This window comes from Bombyx mandarina, chromosome 12 (assembly GCF_030267445.1).
Source record: "Bombyx mandarina strain Sakado chromosome 12, ASM3026744v2".
In the NCBI taxonomy this organism is placed as follows: Eukaryota; Metazoa; Arthropoda; class Insecta; order Lepidoptera; family Bombycidae; genus Bombyx; species Bombyx mandarina.
Genome location: NC_143219.1, coordinates 4181145 through 4186652, shown reverse-complemented (window position 1 = coordinate 4186652; position 5508 = coordinate 4181145).

Here is a 5508-nt window from a genome sequence, read left to right as displayed (position 1 = left end):
TTATTGCTTGACCAGAAAACTATGGTGAATAACACCATGCTGAGACCACCAAACAGTTACCATTAACTTTTCATTGGTAAGCTTTGCTTTAGGACACTGTTGCGACGTTTAATCTGGGGTCAACAAGGCAACACAAGTTTCACCCATTTTTCATATTTATTTTATTGATTTGACGCAAATGAGTCAATATTGTTGGTAAGGTAACGTTAAACCATGCCACGAATTCCGGAGTAGTTTGGCTCGGATCAGCTTCCACCATCTTTCGATTTATTGTCTTTCACATGTGTGGGCGCTCTTCCACCTGGTTCGTTCTTCAAATCAAAATTTTCATCACGAAAGCGTTTAAACCAAAATCGCACGGTGCGTTCATTAGCAGTCCCCTCTGCAAACGCCACATTATTACTGCGAGCTGTTTCTGCAGCGTTTCAACGTCGGAACTCGTATTAAAAAAATACTCGAATTTTCGGAGTATCCATCTTTCTTGTTTAAGCTGAATAAAAAAACAACTGAAAGTCGTTAATCAAATGTTGCACAATTTTAAAAAGAAGAACCTAATTGGTAACATATGAAAAAAGTATCATTTAAAAATCTCAAACCGTGAAGGTTCCATGTCAATTCGAAGTAGGTACCTATTACAATAAAACGGCAATTTAATACTTTAACCCTTATTTCTGACTAATGCTTTACATTGCTTCAGATAAGACTATTAAGCAGTTTTAAGCAGTTACGCATTTACAAAACAACAAACAGAAGATGTGGGAAATAGATGTCGGATTTTGGCCATTTAATAAAATTTATTTTATCTTTAAAAGTCATTGCTAAAATTGTAAAACAAATGTACTAATTAATTATTTCTCAGAAAGGTAAGCTATAAAGAACGAGTCGTATAACGAGATTGTAACATGTAAAATTTCTTTACAAAAATCATCAACTTAGTGTATTTTCAAAACATAGACATTCTTTACACAGCGTTATTACCATAACTACTCTTATGTTATTATGCAACTAACTATGTAACCAAATATATTACGTAGAATGTTATACATATAGTAATATTACGTATATACGATTTTTTGAGGACAATGGTAAACTTTTACGCAGTAGGTAATGATGTTTTTTTTTAACGTCGCAATTAAGACCCACAAGATTAGCAGGTTTTCATTTAGAGGTATGCGAAAGGCAGAATTTGAGTGACACGTCCTTACGGATCCATAACATCCAATAACTCTTGCATTAGACGCCTTCAGCTCTAACTCTAGGAGCAGACTTACGAACCCCGGTAACCTTACTCGTCGAACTCGACAAAGAGTGCAACCTAACCCATGCGTCAGTCCGCTGAGTATCTTGCCGGATCTTCTCAGCGGGTCGCGATTTCGATCCGGTAGTAGATTCATTCGCGAAACGGTTGCTTTTGAGTTATTAGGTCTCCTTTGGAGGCGCACGGATAGCTGTTAGCAAGTCCCACCCCTTCTGACTGAGCCTTTGCTCGCCCATCTATCCTGGTGAATCTGGAAAGGACACTGGGCCACTAGTAATAACATATATATAAAAATAATAATAAAGAATTTGAGTGCTAATAAAAGTGGTGAGTCGGAATCATTTTAAAAAGGACATGGTTGTATTTAAGACTCTATATTAGTTATATGCTAATCAACACAACAAAGATAACAAATCAAAATATTTAATACGCTAATACACCAAAACCGAAAAATCTTGATATTCACATTAGCGTAATTCATAACATATTATTTTAGCGCAATTCTTAAGGTACGTATTTGTAAATATGTAGTTTTAACGATAAGCAAAATAACAGTACGCTTTTCCGGATAACACAGCTAGCCGTTGTCAGCAGGTTCGCTTGATAAATGTATTTTAATGTGTGTAGACACATAATAAGACACATAAATAAAAAATAAAAAAAATTAAGACATTATTTAAGAAAATAAAAAATATACTAAACCGTATAAAGTACACACGCCAAAATTTCAGTTTTGTTCTTAAAAAATATTATTATTAGCTCTTCAACCGCATTTAAAAGAACAACAAATTTTTTTACTTATTTTAAGCAATATGTACGTAATTTTAGAAGTAATATTGTACTATTTGAGCCATTGGTTGCATTAAGAAATATAGTGAAAAATAGTAATAGATATTAAGGGGTGAAATAATTGTTAAGTTTAGGTAGTTTAAGTGAAATTTCGCATAAAACGTGACTTTTATGAATATATGTTTTATTTGGTAATAGCATCAACAGTTCGATGTTTTTAGGGAACTTCAATTAAGTTTACCCCATTCAAATAGATGACGAAGTCTAATTGTTATGCTTTTTCCCAAATTTTAAACTTTAATTGGTTCGCCTGTAAAGTTGCAAAAATGTCGCTTAAACCAAGTTTGTCCCTCGATATGTGAATCTCTATTTCCAGCAACTCAATTTATTTCAAAATCAGCAATATCCCTTTCACTATATTAGTTTTAAAAACAAAGTATACGTACAATAATATAATATTATACTGTAACTCAGCGAAATCATTTTAATATTATTCACAAAAATCCATCACCCGATTTATAAATTTAGGAAACATTGTATATTATGAACGTGTTATGAACTACAATATCGATAATAACATAAACAAGTAGTGACGTCTAAAGTAATAATTCATCATTATAATCAATTTGATGAGAAGGCTAATTAGTTAGTAAAATTGTGCTCTGACAACTTAATGATAAGACTAGAACTATGTAAAAAATTCAAATAAGGATGATCCACAATGCACTGAGACTGTACTAAAACCAAACTCACCATGAAACGGAGGAATATCTCCGAGTTAAGAGAAAGCTAAGTTTCGGACTGAAATGAAGGCCAGGTTTTGTAGAAGCCGTTTGCTTGACACCCACAGGGCTTATCGGTAGTGGGGAGCACCTAGAAGGACGATGACTTAGAAGTCGTCGTGGCCTAAAGGATAAGATGTCCGGTGCATTCGTATGCAGCGACGCACCGGTGTTCGAATCCCGCCGGCAGGTACCAATTTTTTTAATGAAATACATACGTGACAAATATTCACGATGACTTCCACGACGAAGGAACAACATCGTGTAATAAAAATCAAATCCGCAAAATTATAATTTGCATAATTACTGATGGTAGGACGTCTTATGAGTTCGCATGGGTACCACCACCCTGCCTATTTCTGCCGTGAAGCAGTAAGCGTTTCGGCTGGGGCAGCCGTTGTTAAAAGAGAAACCTTACAACTCCTGTGTCAAGGTGGGTGGCGGCATTTATGTTGTAGATGTCTATGGGCTCTAGTAACCACTTAACATCAGGTGGACCGTGAGCTCGTCCAACCATATAAGCAACAAAAAAAAACATAACATGTCTGAACAGCTCAATAACTGCAAGATTTGAAGCTTTTTTTGCAAGATGAGCAGAGCATGACATGGTAGTTATAAAGCAAGATTATTTCTTGAAATTCAATATACCCATATTATACATAGCTTCAAGACGAAATCGACTCTAAATGTGGTAGAAACAACAATTGAATGTCTGAGGGTAAAAAAAAAACAATTTACACTTTTATGAAAGCTTATCAAATTACGATTACAGTTCAACAAAGTGTAGAATCTACAATCTACACAGTAGATCATAGAAGGTGATGCTCTAAGACAATGGCCAAATCTAGAGTAACATATGTAATATAACTTAATACGTGGTATGATAATATGCAATCAATTTAATGACAATGAAAAGGTATGATTTATACTATGACATATGTCAAATTTATTTATTTACAATTACACGAGTGATATGAATAATATGATCTTATATTTTGTCTTTTGCTATATCACAGTTTAAACGAAAAAAATATTTATTTTACATCCCTTATGTTATTAGCTATATAAGTGAGGTCATGGGCTAAACCTCAGAGAATTGCTAGCACTAGTCCTAGCAAGAGCAGTGCTTCACTTAATCTACTACTGAATCAACAACGCAACCCACTGAGTAGATCCAGAGAAACTGAGCACATTTTGTCTATGGTCTAGTTCGCACATCGAACTCTACGGTTTCAGTCAACCTTGACCACGAAAACTTTAACGTAGTCAAACATCAGAAATAATAATAAAAAAATAAGAGATTAAATGGTAAAATTGTCTATAATTATGGATCAGTCAGTTGATTGATGGATAATAGAAAGTTAAAATAGACAATATTACTGATATATTTTTGTATTTTATACCACAATGGAGCTGGATTTGAATCTTGAATTTTACCAGGTCACTTGGTTTGTTTTTACTGAAGGGGATGAAATTGTATTCTATTTTCTCAAGATCTCAGCATTCGGACTCCAGTGTCATCAAGCACTTCTAAGTATAAGCTACTTTAAATCTTCCTGGGAAATTACTCAGCCTTTCATTGTTGTATATGATTTAAAATAATTTTATATTAATCAAATCAAATCAAATCAAAAATTTAATCAGATATTTAATCTGATATTCAATCAGGGATAACTAAGGTTTTAGTTGACACAATTATCAAATAATTTTAATAGCAGAGCACTCTTACAGTCATTATGAGTTATTCCCACTGAAGTTCTATCAATTCAACACAATCCAATCTTCTCATAATTGTTTAAATGGTGAGTTTTGCTCATATTAATTACCACAAAAACATTCCTTGTCATGTAGAGGAACCTACAATTTTATAAAACTGTTGGTTCTTAGTTCTGCATGGTTCTGTAAAACCATAATTTTTTTTTTTTTTTTTTCAGCAAAGTTGGACTTTTATCATTTTACTAATCTACTTATGATATAATTTTTGACAAAATTTGCTTGTAGTAATTGTAAATTACTATAGCTTATATGTAACCCATAGGATACCTACTAGCATTTAACAATTTAATTTATCTACTACATACGTACTATGTAAGTAAAAATATCTAGAAATCAGAAATTATTGATAATGATTAAATAAAATTATTAAAAATGTAAACTACATTATTCTAAATTAAATTAAATTATAATGCATAGACTTTCTGTTAGATCTACACAAATTTTAATACCTTACTTTACTTTTTAATACTGAAATGTTTTCAAGTTTCAACAAACATAGTTATTACATTTACTTATTTATTATATACTTATTTAAATTCATGTTATTATTTGTTGGACGCTTCAATTTTAGTGGCAGACGGCAGACGCCCGACAGTGGCACTTGGCAGTTCCATTTTTTTTCGATTAGAAAGGCGAAGGTATCATACTATACAGCTTAATGTTATTAAATTAATTTAATTTTCACCTGTCACGCATCCGAAAGGATAATTGTTTCTGAACTACTTTATTTTCTACGTTCTAAACAAGCAAAGATAAAATATATTGTTCCGGTCACCGGTTCGGCGAGTAAACTAACCCATAACACAGCCCGTGCGATCGAGGCGAGGAGACGTGCTGAATAAAATAATCTCTGAAAACGTAGTGTGTATTAACGCAGCGATTCTGAATTTTAGGGATAAACTG